The 26,102-nt window shown below is 45.7% G+C and overlaps 1 protein-coding gene across 9 annotated transcripts in view; it reads left to right on the top strand.

The window, feature by feature from the left end:
* NEXMIF (neurite extension and migration factor) overlaps positions 1–26,102 on the top strand; it is a 1,570,947-nt gene that overhangs the window by 955,890 nt on the left and 588,955 nt on the right. For 3 of the 9 annotated variants that reach the window (XR_011274135.1, XR_011274134.1, XR_011274133.1), the window contains one exon: positions 15,624–17,734. The exons of the other annotated variants lie outside the window; for them this stretch is intronic. The gene's annotated coding sequence lies outside the window, so the exon portion shown is untranslated. Of the gene's footprint in view, positions 1–15,623; positions 17,735–26,102 lie in introns of those variants that run through there. 9 annotated transcript variants of the gene reach the window in all.

Genomic DNA, 26,102 nt, shown 5'->3' with positions numbered 1-26,102 from the left:
GTTCCACAACACATCCGCAGAGTTATATCTGGTTGTTTCAATCAGGAACCACTGCGAAAACAGACGGTGTGGCAACCAAACTAACAATGATATACAAAGTAGGTAAGCGTCCGAATGCTTCCATTACAAAATAACTTTTAAGTTGAATGCAATGCTTTGAGTCACTGACTCAGAGCAATTTTTTTTCCAGAAATCGAATCCACGGCAATCTCCCTTAACGCTGGGCACAACACGCGCATTCCGCGGCTAGCGAGGTCATCAGAGGAATTATCTCCATTTGCTGAAGGTAAATCTATGATTTCAGCACTTCATTTTACACGCGATGGAAACATCCCTAGCAGGTTGAAAATACTAAATGTAAATGAATGTCTAACAGACAGTAGTCTATATTGGGCCCTTACATCAGTTTCAGATTGCTGTGTACCCATTATATAATTTGCACCAAGCTGTGCAAAAAAGTAACAAAAAGCAGAAGCAAAATCGCAAGATTGAGTTTACAAGGTCCATCTCGTACTTGCTTTTCAGTTTCAACGGCTGTGAGAACCCACAGCCTTAACGCTCGAATTTGGTCTACATGCCTACCCAATTTGATGCCACACACGCCAATGAAGTAATCAGAAGGTCAGTGTCAATAGTTGCTTGTACACACGTATATAGAGAGATGATACATCACTTCGGGTTTTTAACAATGTCACCAACACGCTTTTTCTGTTTTGGTTTTTAGATTGCCATAATGCGAAGGGTCAACCAATGAACCTTTCTTGACATCAGAATCTTGGTGCCATCATTTAACGTCCTGAAGACGGGTTCAACACACATCTAATAGCGGTTTAAGTTGGCTATAGAGTGCTTCCTAAAAATTGTTGCTAGTTCCCAGAAACACATTTCTCTTTGTCGACAGAGCCAAGGACAACTTATATGAATTAGAGAAATACGAAACAGCTAAATGTCCACCACACACCCTTACTAACCTCACAATATTGTTAGAATTTGGGAATTGTGGTAGCTTTGATTCATCGCAATCAATGATTTTCACAGAATGTTGTTTTATGTGATATCTTGTGTAAACAAAATGCACTTTTGTCTTTTTTATACGGAAACTGTTCCGAGTGTTTTTATACTTATTGATTAAAAAAAATTCAAAAAAATAAATAATGTTTATCTCTATTGTTCCTGTCTTGATCCATTGACTTACATGATTGGTAGCACTGTTTGCAACTAGACACACCTAGTGCGTGTGTAGGTGGGTAGCTTTTCAGTGGCATTTCTTGTTGTGTATGGATTGGAATAAATACAATTGCTAACTGGGCTTTCTGTTTGTAGTAGTGGGAATATGTCAATGACAATATAATTTAATCAGTTTAAAATCAATGCTCTTTTATCTCTTTTGGGAACGTTGGCTGAGGGCAGACTATACTTTTCAGGAAGGATGTGAGCTGGTACAGATGTTACATAAACCTATAATAGTTTGGTGGTACCAATATATAAGAATGTCCATCCAAGGTTCTATAAAAACAGCATCTTTAATGAAACTAACAAAAATGCACGCAACTAATAAAAACACTACTGCCCACACCTGTAAGGGACTAGACGGGGAAAGCAGACTTTAAAGTAAAGGGCACTGGGTGGAAGGCAGAGGTGCTCAAGCAAGATTTCAGCATCAAAATGTAATGTTCCTGAAGATGTCTTTAAAAAGCTAGAGAAGTGGGCTTAAGTCACTATGGTCTTTTAAGGCAGACAGGTGGAAGGGGTAACTTCAGATACCTTATGTTCTTTCCTTTAGGGGTCATCAACCTCGAGCCAGCTTTTCGGTATTGAACTAGAGTCGGGGTGCTTTTGGCGTAGAGCCAGAGTCAAGTCAGGTAGCAGAAGCGACAGGTTCCAATAGTGCAATGTTGTGGTCTGCAGGTAAAAGACGCCAGGTATTGCAGGTGATGTTAGGTTGCTGGTGCTGGAAGACTCAATTGACTCGGTGCAAAGAAATGGAGATTTGCCTTGGGCAGTGAGCGGGATTGGCTGTCTTGACATGGCGCTGGGGCATTGCAATGGAATCTGCCTAGAGCTAATAAAAGCTGATGACCAGGCAATGGAATATGCTGAGAGCTCAAAGAAGCTGGTGACCAGGCAACAGAGATGAAATATGGATGCCAGAAGACTCAGCGGGCCCCACATGCAGAGACTTTGGAATTACAACATTGGCACCGGGGGCACTCAGTGGTGCGGAAGCGGTTAAGCGTCTAGGTTGATGACTCCTGTGGTTGCCTTGCAGCAGGTTGGATGACATCAAAGGTGCCTAAAAGGTCATCAAGTAATTTTAAGGGCACGTGCAGGGCTTCTGTCACCTACAGTGGCTTGGTCCTGGGTACCAGTGCCTCAATTACAGGCTTTGTGCAGCAAGCAGTTTCACCCCAAATGTGCCCTTGGAGGGGTCGGGAGAAGAGCTTTCCTCTTCCTTTGAACCTTCTTTCTTCACCTCTGTGGCAGAGGACTTTGGAACAGAATGTATCTCCAACAGAGTTCCCCAACAGAGCTCCAAGTTAATCTTAAATTCAAAGATGAATCAACTAAGAGGACCCTCCCTCCTTCTAAAGACAAAATGCTACAGCAAATTGGTCCAAAGCAAGCCTATTGTCAGGGGTGCAATCCAGTATGCTGTAACAAATGTGCTTTGCCTACAGGTGTAATAACCTGTAGTTTGTTGTTTGCAGAATGTGGAAAGACGCAGGAAGTTTGAGGAGCCCCAGAAAAATCCAAGATGCTATAACCCCTATATGGACTAAACTCCTCCTCTGGGGTTTGCTAACTCTACCCCTTCCTCTGTCTGACTACTTGAAAAGTACTCCAGTAATCAGCACTCAGACGCAATCGGAACGTTAAGTAGCAGTAGCCTAGTTTAAGTACTTTAGGCCATGGGTGAGTTAAATCATAATCTTTTTTTGGGGATTTGCTAAATGTGAATGGTGCATTCAAGTGGGTCTCATAAAATGATATTTCCTTTGACAGATGTCCTTCCTCAATAATAACAAGAAACCCTAATCTTCAAACGTTGAGAGACTGACAGCAATTTGACCGATTTTGAGTTGTTCCTAATCTGCCACAAAAGGCAAATCAAGGATAGGTTTATGTCCCTATCAATTTTGCTATACATTGGAAGGTTGCTTTACAGGATATTTAGTAGTATGATTAGAAAGAATCTTTGAATAGGATGATTAGAATTACATTTTTGTGCTTCAGGAGAGTTGTCCTTGGGGTGGCGTTCTGTACTTTGAATTATATCAAAATGACCTAATCTGTTCTCTTTGGCGTTTAATATTTGAGATGGTCATTTGAATTGGTTTCTAGGATTGTGATGCAAGTTGCATGTTTAAATACACAATCATGTGAGAGGGCGCTAGAGGGCCAACCAAGATGTCCGCCTTGGTTTAGGCTCCCGACCAGCCCCGCATCAATCCTGCATAATCCTTGCTGTTTTCGGTGTTTCCACGTATTCCTTCCACGTCCACGGTAAAATGACGAACCCCAGCTGCCTGCACGCGAAATTTGGAAGAAAATCGGCCGCTCTAAGACATTACACGTCCGGCAGGGTCTGGAGGCCAAGCCGCGTCCTGCAGGCCTACCGGGCGCGGGCTAGAGTGCGGCCGCCGACGCCCCCCTACAGAAGCCCGGAGACTTCCTGCACGGAGACCTGGCGTGCTCAACAAGTGAGGCGTAACAGAGATGCCCCCCCGACAGAGCTGCGAAGGATCCTGTGTTCCCGCCGGGACCCGGTCGCCGTGAGGACACTGCCGCCGGAGCCCAGGGGGCTGGGCGCGAGGCTAACTACCGCTGTCGCCCCATCCCCGTCCCCCCATCCGAAGATCGGACAATACGCGCCAGAATCCAGCGATTCGTCGGATGCTGCGACGATCAGGGCGGTCCGGTGAAACCCGGTAGGGCCGAAGCGCAGACACGATCCGGACAGGCCGGAGTACGAGCGGACGGTCACGTGTGGAGGTAAGGAGCGGGAGTGAGGTCGTAGCCATCCCTGTTCCGTGTAGACACGGACTCGGGCCTCCCCCGCCCCTCCGGCTGTGCTCCTCGGAGGGCAGGTCCACCTGATTGCCGCGGGGGACCGCATTTCGCCAGCCCATAGGCGGCCCCCTTCTCCTGGCCCCAACGCTCCAGTTGACAACGGCAGCATGGCGAGTTGAACGCCAAATCAGAACAGAGTCCCGAAGCGACACCCTCGGGGGTCCTCCATCCTCTTCCAAGCAAATAAACCTTTAATAAATATTTCAAAATACCCGCTGATACAAGCACGGACCTCCCCCCCGGACCACACGCTGCATCACCTCTGACACGGGGGTCCCGTTCCAGGAGACCCTCCCCCACCCTTTTTCCCAATCAGGAGGGAACAGAACTTGGCAAGAGCTTTGTTTTTTGAGGTGACTCTTCGCCCCATCTGGTTCTCGGGACCAGTACTCTCAGGACACTACGAGAAATCCTATTTTGTGAAGAGCCCCTGGAGCACCCTAGGCAGGGCGGACCGCGCCCCTCCAGCCCCCTCCAAACCCTCAGTCAAGATGGGAAAATACGATAAATCCCAGCGGAAACTAAACTTTGACGGCAGCTCAACCCCAAAAGCACTCCTCATTCAAGAAGACCAGGCGCCTTCTTCAGGATGTCCAATCCAAGAAGAGGAATCAGTTAATCAGTTAATCCGTCTGAAATCAAAGAAAACCTTCTGGACTTGAAGAGCGGCATCGGTAGCCTGAATAGCAAAATGGATGGTCTAGCTTCCAAAGTAGACTTGATGCAACATCGTATGGACTCGCACACTGAACGCATGAATGAAATGGAACAAAGGGTGTCTAATCTCGATCATAACTCCACAACCCTGACAAACAAAGTCTCGCAACTTGAAGGGCAAATGAAATCTATTATTGATAAATGTGAGGATTTGGAGGGCCGATCGAGAAGGAACAACCTACAGATAGTGGGAGTGAGAGAACACCAAGTGCAAGGGAGAATGGAGGACTTCGTGGAGTCCCTTTGCATATCCCTATTTGGTTGTGACGCTTTATCCCAAACCTTCATAATTGAGAGAGCACACAGGGTACCCTTGTCCAGACCGGCCCCAGGCTTGCCACCCAGGCCAATCGTAGCGAGACTTCTTAACTACAGGGATCGCGATTCCATCCTTCGGCTGGCCAGAGAAAAAGGTGAACTACTGCATGAGGGGTACACAATCCACTTTTATCCCGACTTCTCCCCGGCGGTCCAGGCTCAGCGGAAAACATTCGCCAATGTTAAACAGAGACTTAGAAACAGTCAAGTAACTTATTCAATGCTATTCCCCGCAAGGCTTAGAATACTTCACGAGGGGAAAGTTCACTTCTTTCATTCCCCCGAAGAGGCCAATACTTTTTTGGATCAGCTGGGTTGTCCAGTACAGAACCAGGCTCGGCCAAGACCTCAAAGGGACAGAAACCTCAGGAATCCTCCATAAAACAGCGGAACCACATCGTTCATTGCAGGCATAGTCACGTTGCTGAATACACCGGATCACATACACTATACGTAAGTCGGGGCTGAATCACCCTGGAAGCCCCTAGCGCCCCTATCACAGCCACTGTTAAGTTGTTTCGTTCCAAGTGGAGTTTGCTCGCCGAGGTGAAGTTTCACCCCCCAGCATGGTGGCTCAAGGGGTTATTTTGGTTGTTTGTTGGTTCATGAGGGACCTCTCGGTGGGCCAGTTGGGGGTTGCCCACCCTTCAGAGAGTAACGTCTCGGGCCTGTTGGGGTTAGCCCGCGGTTCGAGCCCTCAGAGTTCATTGGGAAAGTTCAGCGCCTCCAGATCCCGACCATCCTGCTCCTCACCCGCTCCTGGCCCATCATCTGCACCGTCGCCTCAGCCGGGCTCCCCGCCCTTGAGCATTGACCCTGGCACCAGTCCGAGTATAACTAGTCCTTCGCAGTCCACTGAAATGGCAAAATGGCCCAATATAAAAACTAAATCACCCCATTCAATGTCTTAACGTGGAATATAAGAGGCGGCAATATCCCCGCTAAAACCAGAAAAATTCTGCATTACCTCAGACGCCACGAAGTGGATGTGGCTTTGATCCAAGAGACTCATCTCACCCCAGGGAAGGATCATCAGTGGGCCAAGAGCTGGGGTTGTCACAGATACTTCTCATCCTTCTCCACATACTCGAGAGGAGTCGCGATTCTCATACACAGGAGGCTCAGTTTCAGGCTACTTCATACGGCAAAAGACAACGAAGGAAGAGCGATTCTAGTGTGTGGCATCATTGCAGGTCAGAAAATGACTTTCATTAATTCATATGCGCCGAATGTGGACGGCCCCGACAATTTCGGTTGGGTGCTAACTCAGCTCTCCACTCACGACCCCGCAACAATTATCTGGGGTGGGGACATGAACACGGCTTTGGACCCTACAAGAGACAGATCAAAGGCCTCACAACACCCGCTCTCTAAGGCCTGTCTCCAAATAATGGAAATTTGCAAAGCGTTTGATCTCCAAGACATATGGAGAGTCTCTAACGGGGAGCTGCGAGATTACACCTTCCATTCTGCAGTCCACAACACAAGCTCCCGGATCAACTATTTCTTCACCTCCAAAAATGGCCCCCTGACATGTGGCCGGTGTTGTATCCACCCGAGAACGCTCTCTGACCACTCACCACTTTTCCTTAAACTCATGCCATCCAACACCACACCGCCATTACAACGCTGGCGCTTTAAAGGGGGCTCGCTACGTGATGAAGTCTTCGCCTCTGAATTGAGGGAAGAGATGGATGTGTTTCTTGAGGCCAACCTGGGCTCGGTCCCCTCTGCAGGCACCATCTGGGAGTCTTTAAAATGTTTCATTAGAGGGGTATGCCACGCCAAAGAAAATGGTATCCTCAAACTCATAAGGAGCGAGCTCAAAACCAGCGAAGACAAATTAAAGCATCTTGAAACCCAGAACGCGAACATGGCTGACCCGGAGTCCGCTGCGGCCCTGAAAATAGAACTGCAAAAATTCAATGCCACAGCAGATCGGGAGATCCAATTTTTAAGCCGCTCCAACCAAGTCCGTCAATACGGCGAGGGCCAAAAACCAGGTGCCCTTCTGGCGAATCTAATCAGAGCCGACAAAAAACAGTCCCAAATCGAAAGGATTCGAACCAAGGAAGGCGAGGTGTTCCACACTGACGAAAAGATTGTAGAGGAATTCAGTCGATTCTACCAGGATCTCTACAGTGCTAAACTCCCAAAAGACTCAAATGCCCCACTGGAATAGTTAGAAGACACAGAGCTCTACTGGGTCGAACAACACCTACGCGAACCACTGAATGAGCTGATCTCACAGGACGAGATTAGACCGGCCATAAAGACCCTACACTCTTCTAAGGCGCCAGGCCCTGACGGCCTAACGGGAGAATTCTATAAAGCCTTTGCAGATACCCTGGTTCCTCTCCTGGCGGCTGTGTACGAAGAAGCGCTGGAAGTGGGGACTCTCCCTCACTCCTCTTGTGAAGCCAATGTCATCCTTTTGCATAAACCAGGAAAACCACCAGAAGATTGTGCTTCGTACCGCCCTATCTCCCTGCTCAACCTCGACAATAAAATACTCGCCAAGGTTCTAGTCAATAGGTTGATGCCCCTGATGCCTGCCCTTGCACTAGCAGACCAAGCCGGATTTATACCAGGCCGCAATACGACCTTCGGCATCCGGAGAATGTTCGGAATCATCGAGGCACTAGACCCCACAGATCAGGCAGTTGCGGTCCTGCTAGACGCCGAAAAAGCGTTCGATTCAGTGGAGTGGCCGTTTATGTTCATGGTTCTCACCAGGATGGGACTGGGTGCCCGTTTCATCAAGCTCGTCTCGCTCCTGTACACCAAGCCACAAGCTAATATCATTGTAGGCACCGCAAAATCAGCTTCAATAAACCTGCAGCGGGGAACAAGACAAGGCTGCCCACTTTCAGCTTTAATATTCGCCCTGGTAATGGAACCACTAGCATCCAACTTTCGAGAGCTCCGACAGCAGAGGGGTCTCATCATCGGCCCACACAGGCTCATCGTTTCCCTATAAGCCGACGACGTGGCGCTTTTCATACGAGACCCTGAAGTTAACCTGAACCCAGTCATGAGGGAAGTCATTAAGTTTGGGGCGGCCTCTGGTTTAAAAATCAATCATGCTAAATCAGTCGTCTTTCCACTAACTCGTGCCACAAAGCAGTTTGCAGACAAATTCAATCTCACATGGAAGTCCGCCAGGGTTCGGTACCTGGGGGTGCAGCTGTCTCTGGATCAGCACGAGGTGTTTCGTGATAATTACGAGGAAGTGGTCAAGTCCCTTCAAGACAAGGTCTCATGCTGGAAGTCACTTCCACTAACGCTCTGGGGGAGGGCCTCCCTGGTCAAGATGGTGGTCCTGCCTAAACCTCTGTATCTCTTCAACAACATTCCTCTGTTACTACCGCAGACCTTCCTGAAAAGACTGAAAAGCTTGGTCCTTGAGTTGCTCTGGGCGGGCAAACCAGCCAGGGTGGCACACTCAATATTGACACTTCCCGTGTCCAACGGGGGGCTAGCCCTTCCGGACTTGGAGAAATACTTCTGGGCAGCCCAGGCACAATACCTCAGCCACTGGTATGCGACACAAGCAGTCCGCCCTCATGTACAATTGGAACGCGCCCTGGCGACTCCCAACTTCCTGACTGCAGTGGTCTTTGGCCGGATTCCCGTGCCTTCCCCCACGATGAATGTGGTACTCGTGATGTACAAGGCCTGGAAGACCCTAGCCCATAAGCTCGGGGTGCAAACAAGGTACTCTCCACTTACCAGCCAAGTTCATTCCTGGAATCCCCCTAACTTCAGAAACGGTCTTTCACCAGTGGGCCGACAAGCTGCACATACAATCCCTAGGGGACCTTTTTACTGAGGAGGGCTTCCTAACCCCAGACCAAGCGAAAATGAAAGGGGGCAACACTGCACTGGACGTATTCCTCTATTTTCGGACTCGATACACCCTGCAGACCCTTCTGCCAGACTTCCCGTGTCAACCGCCAATCTGGCAATTGCTGCATGACGTTATTCAGGCACGAGGTGAAGGCAGGCTGGTGTCGCAAATTTACAAAGCATTAATCCCGAGCGCGACCCCCCCCAATACAGGGGCAAAAACCAGATGGGAAAAGGCACTAAACACAGTCATTTCAGAGGAGGATTGGGGCTACATCCTGAATCAGACTCAGAAGATCGCACTCAATTCACGTCTCAAACTCATCCACTTTAATTTCCTCCACCAAACCTATTACACACCTGAAAAAATCAACAAACATCACCCTGACACGCAAGTGGAGTGCAAGAGGTCCGGATTATTATCTGCAAACTTTGTCCATCTGTCCTGGGAGTGCCCTGAAGTGGCTCCCTTTTGGAACCGAGTGTTGGACACGACAACGGTGATTGTAGGAGAAGCAATACATCTGAGACGAACAGCAGCGTTGCTAGGTATGACGAGGCTGCTATCCGCCCCATCCAAGAAGTTGACTGGTGTTCTGCTGACACTTGCCCGTAGGAGAGCCGCTATGGCATGGGGCCGGGGTCCCCCTCCATCCTACGCAGCCTGGTGTAAGAACTTACTCTACTACCAAGATGTAGAATCAGACTTTATAAAGCTCCTTCGCCAACACGCACGCCCACCCGACATATGGGGCCCACTGACAATATTCTTGATGAACGAAGCGTAGGCCTTTTCAGTTGGTGCATCAGAGACCGGCGGCACACCTTTGAGGCAATCTCAGTCCTGACCAAATTTTCCTCTAGTCATGGATCAGGAGGGTGAGGAAGATTCCCCTCGATGATATTGTTTGGGTGTAACGGGTGAGGGAGGCGGGTGGGGGGAGGAGTTTGGTTGGGAGGGCTCAAAGCGGCGGCGCAAAGTTAAAGTCCACCCTAATGTGGGTGTGTATTTGTATGGTGTGTTAAATACCAAAAACAAAGTTTAAAAAAAAAATACCCAATCATGTAAGAGACCTCGTTAGGTGATCAACTGCTGAATTGGCGACCCTGATCAGAATTGAATCTATGTATGCAAATGTGGCTGTCTCGAATAGGCTGCATAGGGCATCGCTGTTGGGTGGCTTGCTTTACCCCTCTGATGCTAAAGCCCTGTGAAAGAATAAAATGCAGCAGGGATTGATAAGTATTGAATCACGATAGGACTTGGGCAGGAGGGAAGCCTAGAATTAGGGTGGAAGGCCTATTTCCCTGTGAAGCACAAGACCTGACATGTGGGTGGGCAGGTGTTTTTGAAGATGGGGGATTGGTGGTGTGTTTAGTTTTTGGAAGTTATTTTTCTATTTTGGTTCTTCTTTTCACTGTTATTTGAAATCAACACTGTGATATGTGATACTGTGGATGCTATGTTAAAATCAATAAAAACATTTTTTTTAAAATACACAATCATTTAGATTCCTTGAAGAATGAGGGACATAATCATGACAATATGTCAATTATATTACAATGCAAAATTTGCACTAGCCATTTACAAGTGATATTGGACTCTTGGAGAGTAAGAAATGGTGTTCTTTGTGTATGTATAGAATTGAGGTGGCGAGTGAAACTTTTATGCCTGGTTAGTAGCTTGCAACCTGCCTTTTTCCCCCTGAATTATGGATTTGATCACAAGACTTGTTAAACCTTGTAACATCTCTAATGTAGTTAGATTTGTATTTCTTTTCAGAAATATGACAAGAAAGGTAGGACTAAACCACTTGTATAGTGTGATCAGCTGGTGCTTACCTATTGAATTCTGCTTCTTAAATAAGTGGCATCTTATGTTTACAATGCACTGGTCAAGGAATCACTTGTGTTAATGCATTTTATAAGATTTATAATAATAGCAATTGTATGAATTGAGGAAATCAGATTTTGTTCCAATGAGATCTGCTGGGAAGTGTTCTGTGCCGTGAGAGTAGGTGTTCCCTTGCTTCAAGAGAATCAAAGGTGCAGCATCCTGGCCATTGCTCCACATAGCTGTAGTAGACCGTGACCAGACAGTAATAAATATGAGCCCTGGCATAGCAGCAGTCCTGCTAACAAAGCTGACCACTAGTGGGATATCAAATTGATGCGGCTTTATAATTATGTGATTCTAGCAGCCACCATGCCAACCCAGGCATGGCTTATATTTTAAGATTTGCATGCCACCAGACTATCTAGATTAGAGCAGAGGTGCAGATAGTTAAAATTCCATTTATGTTTGTACTATAAACTTGACATGTGACACTTATGAAAGGGGGTCGGGGTTCTGGTTAGCAGACCTCAGTTTCACAAACTGAATTACTGCCTAATTTTAAATTAATAAAAATCCAGATGGCCTTCTGTCACAATGGTTAACGTCATTTTGTGTTGATTACTACTCCTCTGTATAGTTTTTATTCTTTTGCTCCACTTTTTTCACTGAACACCCTCCTGTCCCAATCTAGGCCCCATTTGTGTTTTGATACACAGCTAGCCAGGTTCGAGTTCTATACAACCGCAACTGTGTGTCACTCAGCTATGAAAAGAAATTGAATGGTTTACTCAAGTATTACAGTAGTCCCTTATTTGTTTTTGATGTGCTGAAGATTAAATGCGTCAAAGGCAGCGTTTTTTCACAGGTTACGCCCATTTGTCTGTTAATCTGCCTAGCTATATATCTACTTCATGTTCAAGAATTAAAAAATGTTCATGCATTCCACTGATTCATCAATCAGAATCGTTTAAATAAATGACCGTTATCCACAGCACAGAGTCATATGATGTAATAATGTGTCACTGGCCAATGAGAATAGGATTTTCATGGATTTTGCTGGTTTGCTCACAATACATTGAATGTAAATTCAGGAATTCGATCATCTGCGTGGTGGGTGTGCGCTCGCTAGGGATTTTTCAATTTGTTTAAATAAAATGGATTGATAGTAGATTAACCTCCAGAAAATGGGTGGGGCTAATCTGCACACTTTTTCTTATGCTCACTGCACAACATAGACCCCTCTACTCTGGGAGGACACAGCCTACAGGCAGTGTCCCCACTATCATATTTCGTTGGGATATGACAGCCAATAGTACATCATGGTATCTTAAGAAGGGTGAGGGCAAAACCTTCCTCCTGCCATGGCCAGCCTAATTAACTAACAAAGGAGGCTCCATGGATCCACCATGTCTTTTGTTCGCTGCTGGTGGCAGTTTTGCGTACTAATTAGAGTTAATTCAAGCAGGCCCACGGGAAGCCTGGTCGCAGAACTAACAAAAGACAGGAAAATCCCCAACAAACTTTAATATGCACTGTGTCAACCTGAAGTCAGCTCCCGCCTCTCGGTATCAAGGGAATTGACCTGTCATGTATGGGGTAATATATTTACAATAGTCATCCCTGCAGGGGAACCCCATTCAGAAGGTACAAGTATGTGGTTTGGCAGAGACCAAAGGTCTGCTCTCGCCACAGCTTCAAAGGAGACCTGCCGCTTTAATCTGGAACCACAGAGAGCTCAATTAACCAGAGAGACCATTTGATCCACAACAGACAGGAGGGCGGGATGGACTTACTATTGCATATTTTCACCCCTTAACCTGTTCGGTTGCAAAGCACACTGGTTATGACCTCAAGCATACAGGAGATTGTTGGTGGGGACCCAGGATTGGTTCATTAAGGTAGGCTTAGCTTACACCAATCACTGTGGCTCATTTTGCCTTAAAGGATGACTGAGCCCCTCTTTTGGGCAGATCTGAAGACTTTGCAAGAAGTAACAAGAAGAACTCACGTGGACCTTGGCGGAAGGTGCAGACCCCCTTACAGCTTCTGCCAGTGAAGGAAGGCCAGGATTTCCAAAGAGAAAAGCAAGATCCCTCCCCTAAACATCTCACAGGGAACAGAGGGAGATACTGAATCCAAAGGACCCTCCAGCAGCTCCAGAATTGGTACCCAGCCAGCTCACAGCGTTCCCTGCTATGCTCTGCAAGCAAGCTTCCTAGGGCGGAAGGGCCAGGGAGTCTCTGAACCAAACAAAGGACAAGGCCAGTGCCTGCAACACTCTCCTGTGGTTTGGGCTGTCCGCCTTAAAAGATGACACCAGCCCAGTGAAGAAGCTAGGAGGAGTGCATCGACAAACATCAACCAATGTCCACCTTAAAGGACATTTGGGAGCCAGCCAAGCCCCCTCGAGCTGCAACCGACTGCCCCGCTGACTGTTGTCACGCCGCAGTCATTCACGTCATCTGAGATACCTCGACCAGCGCTTCAGACCTGCCAACTAGCACAGAGACGATGATTCCTGACTGAGCCACCATGTAGGGTAGCCTGCAACCGCCCGTCCAGCCTTGCTCGCCGAACTGCCTGCTGCCTGATACCCGCAGCTGTCTCCCGTCTTGAACTCTGACACCAATTCGACTCTGTCGAGCACCAAGAACTTCTACAAGGTGCATTGTGGTTCTGTCCCTACGTCCTTCTCCAAAGGCCCTTAGTGACATTTTACGACCCATTGCTTCCTTTGTGTTCAAAGCAAATACCCCTAAACTATTGCAATTAATTACTTTACCAACTACCCTTCAGAATAGCTGATCAGCACGTAGACGATTCCTGAGCCTGAGCCACCAAGAAGGCAAGCTTGCAGCCGTTCGCCTAGCTTCGCTCTCTGAATCATCTTCCGCCTGATTCCCATCTCAAACTCTGTTGCAGAAGCCTGAAAAGCACCCTGAAGCCGACTATGCCCTGTTGAGCACCCAGAACACCTACATAAAAAGGTACATTGTTGTTCTGTCCCCTTGGTCCTTCCCAGAAGGCCCCTAGAGACATTACTCCCTTTGTGCTGAAGCCAAGAAACCTTAAACTTTTTGCAGTTATTAACCATACCGAGTATCCTCCTGTCAGTATCCCAAGTGCATCCCTTTTCCTTCTTGAAACTGTCTGTCCTGTGCATTCCTTTACAGGGTGGGTTGTATTTTTTAGTGTGCTAGAACTGTCCGTTGTGATAATAAAGTCGATATTTGTATACAACCTTGACTGGACAGTCCCTTTTATCATTGGGAAATAATTGTATCCTCTGTGTTGCAACTAGCCAACGATCCACGACCTTACGGAGATGAGCCTGCTGTTCCATCCTCGTTACCAAAATTGGACAAGGAGGTTTATAATTTGCTTATGTTACCAATCTGTTTGGACCCCTTCTGGTGTACTAGAGGTGTGGGGCTGATTGATGGTTTAGAAACCGATATTCATCCCTGGACCACTGGTGCTCCGGAGGTTGATTTGTCACCGTAACATTGCCTAATAAGTAAGAAAATAAAATTGAAGATTATATTTGAGCATATTTTAAACTGAAGGTAGCAGTGGCAGTTGTATGCTCACACAGAGTATGTTCCAATGGTATTCATGAACTTTCTACAGGGCTTTATCGTGAAATAATTGGCATTTTCCCTATTTTCCAGACTGAAGTTTCTGGGATTTCTGACGTGCCTGGGAGTTTATTTCATGATAATTCTCTGTAGAAAAGTTATGAATACTATTTTTCAGCTACACATATCCACTATAGGGCAAACAATGGTGTGACATGCACATTTGTAAGGTTGCATGTTTTGTTGCCATGCAGGCAAGTTCTTGTTGGGCCTTGGTCACACCAGCCATTAGATCCTGGCATTGATACTGCCCACAAGATATTCACTTACTTATTATCCTACTGTTGACAAGGACCTCCGAGCTGCAGAGTAGGTGGACTTGCAGCACTCCAAGGGCCAATGTACATCTTACTCCATGATTCTTTAGGTTCATGCGAGGTTTGGTCCTTCGATTGTTATATCCTTGCTTGTTCTTCACAACATATCCCTGAGCACCAATGCGTCTAAACTTTAAGGCCTGGCTTGACAAGAAGGTCAATGGCTTGTTAATCGTTCCAGTAAACTTTGCCTTTACTCACCTGCCCCTTCACTTACATTTTTTAAGCGACTTGATAATTACTGCATTGGGAAACGATACTAGAAGCATGTTTTTGCACTCTTACGATTTTTCGGTGAGTTAAAAGTTAAGCAAATGTAGAAGAGCAGTCAAACTAATTCCAAGTGCTAATGCAGACCTCAAAAATATGGACTTAAAAATTGAAATTATACAAATATCTATTAAAATTGGAAATGCCTATTATTTTGCATTATCCCTTAAAATTAGCAAACCCCTGTTTTCTCGCCTCTCTCTAAATAACTCTTCTTCCATCCTACCCCAATCTCTCAGCATGTAGTGGTCCCCACCCCCGTCCTTTCACAGGACCTCCATATCCTTTGCCACCACCTTTTGCCATGGGGGAGGACATTGTCAATCGCCCCCCCCATATGCCAACCCCTTTAAAAATAAATTCTAGCGTACATTTTATTTGTTCAACATTTTGTAGATTGAGCTTTTCAATCCAATCGTTTCAAGAAGGTATTTTTTAGGTTATTTTGACTTGATGCGTGAAAAATGTTGTTGCCCAGAACACTAGTATATTGAAGGTCCAGAAATGGCCTGTTCATGTAAATAAATATTCATAAGCCGTTGGGTTTTGTCAGCTTATTTTGGGTAGCTGTGTAGCGCTAACTTATTGATAATGTGTCTACTGCAGCTGTCAAGACATGCCAAGAACTCGGAAGAAGGCCTCTGAAATATTGATGTTTATGCACCTACAAAGTCTCTCGTGACATCTTTGGCGACGGCGCTGTCACTGAAGACGCACTACATCGGATGGTGATGGAAAGTTGCAGGCGCCATATACCTTCCTACGCGATGCACCTTCTCGCAAATCATGGTAGAACCTCAAGCCAGGAGTTTATGAAGCGAAAAATTAAGATTCCCCGTAAAGGCTACTCTTAGATTGTTTGAAAATAAACCTTCATTCATAATACTTTCCGACAAAATGCTTAATTTCGTATCAAGAGTGGCATTTGAAGCAGATGAAACCACCACCGAGCCCTGTGATAGGTAGCTTAGACAAAATTCAATATTTAGAGTTTTGGAATACTGTCATAGCTGATGTAATGAAACTCCAGTCCATGTCACTGCAAAAAAGTGGAAACGCACGCTAGGATGATTGCCTGCATCATTGGGAATAGCCTTATCACTGTACAGTGCTTTGACTCCGCATTAATCATTCCTGGGAATTTGCAGCGATCCTATCTTAAATGCATACGTTTACTTAACATTTCTCGCACGCTTTTCTGCTCTCCAAATTCCATTGCCAGGCACTCCACTAATGCAACCGAAATCGCAGAGACAGTTTGTTTGATATTATTCTGCGCGCAATGTATCTATCTGACCATTAAATGAAATGAATTGACCTCTCATGCACTGCGTAAGGGATTTCGTATACTTGCAATGGCTGTTCCCTGTGAAGCATCGCACTGCATTATTACTTGGGGAAGGCTGGGGGTACTTTTGCCCCCCCCCACCTCCACCTCCCGCCCCAGTTGCTTACACCTGCCTTGATTTCACCAATCTTACTACTGATCCTATTCCATTTTTAACTTTAGTGACTTTTGGTAGCTTTGTAAGGTTGTGTACTGCCATTTCACGGTTGCTACTAAGGCCGATGTGGTGAAATTCCACTTCTACCAGATGTATTGTTCCATTGAGATGGGGCCCCTCAATCTTGAAACACAGAAACACCTTGCAAATGGCATGCATAGATGGCTCCCTTCACTAGCCAGCAGGAGTGCAGCACGTGATGGGGCAACGATGGGATGTGGTCAATGAGGGTGCTAGGTGTGCATGCAGTAGGTGGCACCTTTTTTGCAGAGTGCTCCTTTTCATCAGCTGGCACTTAACGGGGGGAAAGGGAGGAGATTTTGCCTAAGTGCCAAGTTGCTGACTTTGAAAACCAGAACATTGTGTCTCTAACTACACGCCAACTTGAAAACAATAGTTTGATCTTGGGCACTGTGTTGCTGGGGATGCTTGGTGAAGTTAGTGTGTGTGCCCTGTCTGCTTGTTCCATTCAAATGGAGCTGAAAGAGAAAAATCTTGAAGAAATTGGGTGGCATCGGACATAAGCAAATCACACTGCCCCAAACTGTGAGCAGACGCGCGGAGGTAGAGGAATCACTTCCTTGTGAGGTATCTGAACTGAGGAAATGGATCGTTTGAACAACACAAATAATGATTTCATATAGATCTTTATGAAGAAATATTGGAGATATCCATAAAGTGATCCGTGCTATATGAATATGTGATAAATATGTTGCATCTCCTACAAAGCTATGTTCTTAAGGAAGTCCGCAGACTGCATGAAGGCCGAAACAATTGCAGTTGTCGGTGATAATGGGATAACACTTGCTTTCATTGAAAAGGGATAGATTTTAGAATGGATATTGGTTTGCTCTTTAGGTGGGTTGGAAAACCACAGCCTCCTTTGTATGTTGTTGCACCCACCGCTGAACCTTCTAAAGATCGGACTTTACGAGATATAGGAATGTAGGTTTTAGGATTGTTTTTCCATTTTCGTAGTGTCTTTATTTGTGTTCTCTTGAAATAGGATAGGGATTGATGTCATCATTTTGTGGTGTCACAAGGAGACACTGCCTTTGGTAGTGTTTTGTGGAATAGATATTTAAATAAAGACATCATGTATTTGTATTGTGCTGAAGATATGCTATCGATCCATTGCTGAGAAAGGATATGTGGTTAAGAATGTTCAGGTAAACGGATGCTTAAAAATAAAAACTCTGGCTTCTGTGTTGACATCTTGGGCAAATAGCGTTATCTTCCTGTGCTCATTTTGCTGGTCTGCCATTTATTTTCCGACTCAAAATCAATGCCTTCAGTGTTCATTAATGGTCTGTGTAGCGGCGCCACGCTTTGAACTCCTTAGGTGGTGATAGCCTGCCTTTCTCCTCTGCCACACAGGAGCTGGCGTGGGGCAGTCTGTCCACGAGTAATATTGGAGGCCCACAAGCTGCAATCAAAGTTGCTTCACCTGATGTGGCTGTGTTCAATTGCCACCTGGCTTGTTCATTTGACTGTTGCTCTTATGCTCATATATGCATATCCCCCCGTGGTTTGTGTAGTTTTTCCACCACATTTCTTTGGCAACAAAGACATTTTAGCGGACCGCTCTCGTGATCAGATTTTGATGTGCAATGAGGCAATATAACCTGTGGTTGTGGGCCGAATCTGCCGATAATGGCCTGCTGCCCAAGTTAAGGGGCTGAGCGAAGTGAGCGTCACTTAACGGAAGAGGCGGAGCCATTACCGGCCGGCCCATCGCATACCCCTGGGTTATATCGCCATTAGCGTCTGCGGGTGCATATGGCCTTTTGGAATAAAAGAAACCGGAAATTATGAATTGGCAGAGCCTTTGAAGAAGCTGCGCAGGACTCCTTTCTGTGTTGATGTCATCAACACGAAGGGGGACTTCAGCCAGCTGGCACATCTTTGGCAAAGGATCACTTTTGGGTCGTTTACATTACAAAAGAATCTGTAGCACCTGCAGGTTTTTAAGATGGTGGAATGGATTATAAAGTGGTGAGGCTTAAAGGCTCTGCAGCACTCCCTATGGCTGCTCAAAATGGCGCGCTTCAACGAGCGAATGCTGCCCACGTTCCGAGCATCCTTATTGACTGCCTCCTCTCCCACCCCTTGTCGCGCGTGTTAATATTGTTTAACAGGAATACATTTTCCATTTAAGATGTGCGTAGCAATTCTCCCTTTGCTCACATTGGTTAAAAGCCTTCACGCATGGAAAAGTGCCTTGCTTCAGAGTTTTTGGCTTACCTTCTTGTGCTCCCAGTATCCAAAACTAAGGTGTTAATCATGGGGTTTACAAAATCCCCCCCTACATAAATGAATCTATATGCCCACCCAGGAGGCCTTTCAAAGTGCATTGTTGAATGCTCTCCTCTCAAGTTGAATCGCTTTATTCGGTGACATAGAAATGTGCCTGAGCTACCACAGCCAGGAACATTGTACAGTGGTCTAGTGGGGTGTGGGCAACCAAGCATTCTAAGATTTCACTGCATAACGGAGTCTAAGTGTTCTCCTGTTTGATTGCATTTCTCCCTTTCTCTTTCAACACAACATGTTTGATTTTGTTTTTTTTTATATAGTGCACACATGTCCTCGTGACTTGGCGCTCTGCGCTGCGTGAAAAAAGAGATCAAGCAGTGCAAGATTGCTTTGCTGTTGTGTTGATGTGTGCAGCCCATAAGCAAACAGGCTAGGTGTGCAGCCAAGCATCTAGGTGTTTTGGGGGCGTGGTTTCTTTAGCCATGGCCTGGGTGTCTTCTGAAGCGGATATGCATGCTGTGTATCCTCTGTGTGTGTGTGTGTGTGTGGTGATCAGCTTCGCTGCATATCTTTCTGCTCCGTGTTCTGTGTTTGTTCGGGTCATTGGGTTGGATCTGGTGTTGAGAAGCAACTTTAGTAGGGAGCATTTATTTGACTGCAGACATCAAAAACGAGCATAATGTGACACGGTGCAGTCAAAGGAGGAGATATTCATCTGGAGCAGGGAAGCAAGTAGAAGCAAAGTATTCTATGATGCCAGGCATCAGGCAGTGTCGAAGCAAAGTGTTCTATGATGCCAGGCATCAGGCAGTGTCGAAGCAAGTAGAAGCAAAGTGTTCTATGATGCCAGGCATCAGGCAGTGTCGAAGCAAGTAGAAGCAAAGTATTCTATGATGCCAGGCATCAGGCAGTGTCGAAGCAAGTAGAAGCAAAGTATTCTATGATGCCAGGCATCAGGCAGTGTCCAAGGGTCACATTGCACAATCCAGGGGTACTTTTGTATGTAAAATGTAAAAAAACAAAAGAAAAAAACTGTTCGGCTTAAATCTTACAACTCGGACGGGCAAATGCAAGCATATCAATCATTTAAGAGCGGACGCCTTTTCGAGTGATAGTTCAGGAAGCGACAGAAGGGATGGATTCTTTAGGTGGAGCCATTTCTCTTTTGGCACTGTGCACATGGGAGGAAGCGATAAAGCTTGTCAGACTTTTAGAATGTTACAATCATTGAAGATCAATAATGGCCGTTCCAGCAGGAATAGCCTTGCATTTAATGGGCAGCTGGAGGTGGAGCAAGACCCAAAGCGATTCCAATGCCCTGTAGTCTGGCCATCCATTACCGTGGCGGAAAAGCCCTTTTTGCTGGCCATTAAGGCTGTTAGACACCTGGTTAATAAAGCGGCTGGTATTGATGTGCGTCAAGGATCAATAGGCCTGGCGGTCACTTGTTTCCCTAATCGATCGTCTGCTGTCACCGCGCGACCCGCAAATTGAAGTAAAGAAATGTCCCTACTTCAGGATTCTGTTTGGCTTGACCTGTGTCGAGGCCACGTTTATCAGAACAGAACGTGAAAGCTTTCTTGGTGCAATTCATTGTTCAGTTTATTTAGCACTGAATATTCTTTGTCCACTATTTTTAGGCACTCTCAATTTCGACGAATGAGATCAAAGTGTGCAAGCAGGGCGCTACCTATGGGTATCTAGTTGGATCATGTCAGAAAAAGCGCAGAGTAAAATACCATCGAGAAAACCACTGACACCGGGATGGGACTCAATGCCAACATAGAAAATAACCACTCAACTCTGACAGACTCCAACATCCACCCAGCGTACAGTAGGGACCGTTTTGAAGATAGGGGGCTAGTTACCTCACTTGCTGGAGAATGCCTACACGTCTCACATTTACATTTCTTGGACAGCCAGTTTGCTTATTCCTAATAAAAACGAAACATTTCAATTTTGCATATACTGCAACTCAAAGTTCTCTTGAAGGACACCCATAAGGTGCTTTAAAACTGCCTTCAGTGGATCGCGTAGAGCACACCTGCTCAGCATCTAAAGAAATCGAGGCAAAAACATTGAGTTGAGTTCTGGGCATCATTTGCAATGAAGGAGGAGGACTTGGATCGTAAAGGCTACTCTTGCAGTCAGCCCCCAGTTGACACCGTCCAAGGGACGACACCATTGTGCTGTAGCATCTTGAAGCGTCTCGTGCTAGATGGAATTACCAATAATGATCTCAGACCCAAATAACTGCACAGACTCAAAGAATATGGCAAAGTACTACTTTATTGTCGGCTCAAATAAAGTGGAGCAATCTGGCAAACAACAAACTGTAGTCCGCAGACTCACACTTCAATTTTGATTACACAAAATCTTTACACCTCAATGTACGTCAGCTATGACATCATCCTACGTAATGTAAACAGGGAGCTTTGGTACGCCCTTCGTGACATGTAGCAGACTCGGTCATAAGAAATACAAAAATCAAGGAAAAATAGTACTGCTACTGGCCAGGTCTCTTCCCACTGTTTGTCAATGAATGAAACAACTATATCATAGTAATGGGAATCCTAGTATTGTTGGTACTAATTTGGGAAATCTCTAAGTTTATTACCCATGAGATTGTCCAGAAAGAAGAAGAGGGTTGAACAAGAAAACTCACATACAACAATGGTTGTGAATAAACGTGGTTTCTATTAAAATTGAAAACATTCAAACATGAAAAAGAAAACCTTTATAGACAATTTACTTGTAACCAAATCAAAATAATCTTAACATAAATAAATAATGAAATCAAAAATCACAGTTTTGCTTCAGTACACAGATCAATTCGAAGTACTGAACATGTGGCATAGCATGAATAAATGGTGAAATCAAAGAGACTGCTTCAGTGCATGGGTAGGTATAGAGTACTAACCATCATCGTACGTGGCAAACTGTAAAACCTATTGAAGGGAGGGATTTGTTAAGTGAACATATGTGCCTGTATTTCATACATGTATTAGTAATATCACTGGATGCCCCTCATCTGCTAGGCACGCCTTGAACCACCTCTAAATATGTATATTACAGATTATAGCAGAATAACAGCGGTGGATTGGCCTGTGAGAACCTTGTATAGCATGTTGCTTTGTTTGGTTGGCATTCTCTCCCAACCTTGGACTTTCGGCTTGTTAGCTGCACGTAAGCAAAACGAAACTGGTGCAGAGAGCAACGTCAGACTACTACCCACTTTCCCAATTAGTCCATCATTTCTCATCGGTCAGGCCCTAACCCCAGATTTCTTCTTTATAGTTGACTTTGCAACCTGTTCTCTGTTCTGGGACTTTCAAGGGAGTGTAGGTACATCATTATCTTCGTCTAGAGATTAATGATTAGCCCTTGTTTTCAACTTCTGAGTCACATGTGAGGAGACTACAATTTTGTCCATTTCAACCTTTTACTTACTACTATTTGATTTAATTAAGCTGGGTGGGTGTCATTATGCCTGTTGGCCTCTGGGGACTTGCTCGCTCAATCTTGCATATGCTTTTTGCATCTTTGATTGTCCAATATTAGGCACTTGCAGATGTTTTCTTCTATGCTTAATCTAAGAGAAATATGTCCTACGAACATGGCCTATCCTCTTGACTCCTTTTGTGCCTTACAATTATTCCTTGATGTGGCATCCTTCATCCTGGCCAATAGACTCCTCTTAATTCCTCACACAACGCTGTTTTACAGCGCCTCCTGACTCTACAGCCCTGGTCTGTCTCTGAGGTAGCTTGATTGGTTTCAAGACCAGTCCGACGTCCATCTTTCCATCATGGACGACTTAGACACGTTATGTTTTCTTCTGCAGCAAACTTCTATATGTCTCAGCTACCTTGCGTTTCTGCGTATGTACATTTAAGTATATGCATATCATTTCAGTGTGTCCACATGTCTTTCCCTCATGACGTCACTCTGCCCTTGTCCTATTTCACTTATAGCTCATCGATGTCCAATGGGGTGTGCAGACCTCCTTCCACCCTTTCAATTCGAGGGCACATTCGATACGGTTGTGTGAGTGCATATCGTCTCTCATACACTCAGTGTGGTATTGGGACAATACCTGGTGTCCCACATAGTGATCTTCTCCTGCTGTTCCAATATGATGGAGGTGAGGGGGCGGGAGCTAGGGATGACGTGTCCATCTGCTCCTCTACGCAGTTAATAGGGAAACAGCTACCCAATGTTTCGGCCTTGAAAGCTTCCGTCTCTCTCAGTGCGCAAGAGTGGAAAATTGGGTCCTTTGGAGATCTTGGGATTTTGACAATAGGATCACACGCATCACACTATTCACCAGCAGAGGAGTCCCTTAGTCCAGCACTACTGGCTATTAGGGTTACAAAATGTTCCCCCTCAGAGGAGGACCAGGATGAGGAGGATTCAGGGGAAGGAATGTAAGTAGTAGAGGAGGATATTGGGGCCCCTTCCATATAGCATTTGTCATCCTTGGAAAATGCAGAGTTTGTTGGTACTGTGTCCAAAATGACTGCCTTCCTGAAGGAGAGGCAAGAGGAAACCTAAAAGGAAGTGCTGGCTTTCAGGTGAGGATCTTTCTGAGAAATCTCCTAAGGTACCTTGGATTATGTGAGGAAGAGAGGGAGACTGGGAATAAAATACCTCTGTGGGAAGATGATTTGGAGGATTCATTAGATTACTCAGTGGATCCTCCATAGGATAAAGAACCACCAATTACTAGCTCACCAACTGAAGATTAGTGCAGTTACACAGCCCTGTTAAAGACGGCAGTGGCTTAAGTTTCTTTTTTTAAACTCTGGAAGCTGAGGAAAAATGTTTTATTGAGGTAATGTTGGAGGTGCAGCAGCCTATTCCACTCTGAATTCCTCCCCTAAACTCAAAAGCAAATTACAACATCACTATAGAGGACAGTATATCCAAGGGCTGTTGAGGATCCAAAAGAAATATAAGCCTCCACTATCGGCCATTGTTTATATTCGAGGTCATCCAACCCCCAGCTCTGCTTTCTGCTTTGGAACAACTGCACCCCTCACCCCCACTGGAGAGCTATGCTATAGGGTACAGAGTAGCTACCATTACGGCTTAAAGTGAGAATCTGGCAAATGCCACAACATTCATTTCCTACTACAATCAGGCACTTTGAGATTACCTAATTTCTCTACTCAATGACATGGCAGCCTCACTGCAGGATAGAGCACACTCCATAATACAGTACATAATCAATGAAGGTTAACACTCTGCAAATTCATTTATTAAGATAAATGCCTTAGATGCTGGAAAGACAACAGGTCAGTATGTTACAGAGGCAGCTGACATAACAAAAAACTCAGACCACCCTCATCTCTCTTATTTGGGAAAGCAATTGTGGAGGCACCTGAGGAAGCGAAAAAAGGAACATGATACACTAAAGAAAGACATTAGCATAGATCAGATGGTGCCCATAGAAGCGCGGAAGGGCGTCCTCTAGTCACAAATGTTTTTGTGGCCAACAGTCACATACATGTGATGCATCCTAGCAAATGTCTCAGTCAACCTCTTACCAATCACAATACAGACTGCTGCACCATGGTAGAGGATGGAGAAAGAACATTCATTAAGGATGCTTCTTCAACAAAACATTCACTCCACCATACATGCCCCCTCCTGTTTCACCCCTGTGTGGAAAGAGGATAAGCTAATTTGCCCATGCGTGGGAGGGAATCGCCACAGACAAGTGGGTGTTGGACAATATAAGAGAGGGGTACTGCAACAAACTGCTATCATAACCTTACAATATATCATTGCCGTATTAACAACTACATTAAGAACCCTATTAGCCCCTTTGTGTAGAAGTTGACCGTCTTCAACGAAAGGGGGCGATCTAGGAGGTGTAATTTCAAGAGAGAAAGACCAGTTTTTGCTCTGTGTATTTTCAAGGTCTAAAACAAGGTCTGACTATGTGGCCAGTCTTCAAGCTAAACCCAGCAAACAAGTTTGTTAAACCTCAAATTGCAGGATGACCACTCCACAGGCGGTCTGTTAAAGGAAGGGGGCTATATGGATACTCTTGACATGGAAGATGCATACTTGGATATTTGCATGTTCTCAGTTCATCACCTTTACCTCGGTTTCGGGCTAGAAAACCCCAATTCTCAGTTCATGGTCTTCCCTTTTGGGATAGCGTCAGCAGCATTTGTGTTCACAAAGGGACAAGATGTGGTAGCTGTACACCAGCACAGACCAGGGATGGAAGTATACCTCTACCTGAAGGATTTGCTCATAACCAGGAAAAGCTCCCCTCAATGTCTTTGAAACACATTGGGCCTCATACGAGTCCGGCGGTAACCGAGCCGGAAAAACCAGCAGGTTACCGCCGGACTCGTATTACCATTCCGCCTCTGTAATTCTGGGAATCACCGGGGCATTACAACCCCGGTGACCCGGTAATTCTATAGGACTCCATGGGAATGGGGAAGTGGAAACACCGGCACCATGCTGTAATGGTGCCGGTGTTTCCACGTCCGCCTGCAGGTGGGTGGTGTTAAACCCGCCAGGTCAGACCTGGCGGGAGTGACACCTCCCACCTGCAGAACTCGGGATCAGCCGGTCCGGAAACAACGGTAGCGGCGGGCTTACCACCACCGTTTTTTCCGGACCAGCTGACTCGTAATGAGGCCCATAGAAAAACAATCAATCTTATTCATCACCTGAGTTTCTCAATTAATGCACAAATGTGAAGTCTAAGCCTGAGCCTTGTTAAAACCTTTCTCTAGGTGATAATAAACACAGCTAAATCAAATGCCTACCCACCACAGGAAAGAGTACAAGCCCTTCAGGTGCAGATTTCTTTTTGTCAGCCAAACCTGTCCATAACGGTGCAAACAGTAGTAAAACTTCCAGAAATTATAGTGTCCTGAATTTAATCCCGTTTGTCCTTCTATAAATGCACCCCCTCAAAGGGTCTCTTTCACTCCAATGGTCACAAGCTGTACGTGGCTGGGAGGATCTAGCAGTAATTTCATAAAATGTTGTACAGGCTCCAAGGTGTTGGTCTCCCGCAAACATGTCAAAGGACCATCCTTTTGTGTATCCACCTGTACAAGTGGCCAAGTGAACAGATGAGTCAATAAGGTGAACAGATTCTTAACTGGTTCATCTGTTGAGATGCTTCCGTACAAGTGAACAGATGCTTCAATTTTGAGGTGGGGTGCTCACTGCCATACACTTACAACGAAGGGCAAGTGGACTCCCCTCCTACCTCTGCAATGAACCGAACACTTTGCAACTTCCAAGCACTCCTCTTCCACAAGAGCATCCTAATACACACCACTACAGA

The sequence above is a fragment of the Ambystoma mexicanum genome, chromosome 5p (genome assembly GCF_040938575.1).
Source record: "Ambystoma mexicanum isolate Mex_15411 chromosome 5p, UKY_AmexF1_1, whole genome shotgun sequence".
Taxonomy (NCBI): domain Eukaryota; kingdom Metazoa; phylum Chordata; class Amphibia; order Caudata; family Ambystomatidae; genus Ambystoma; species Ambystoma mexicanum.
Note: the sequence above shows the minus strand (reverse complement) of the source record. Positions and strands in the feature narration are given on the sequence as shown.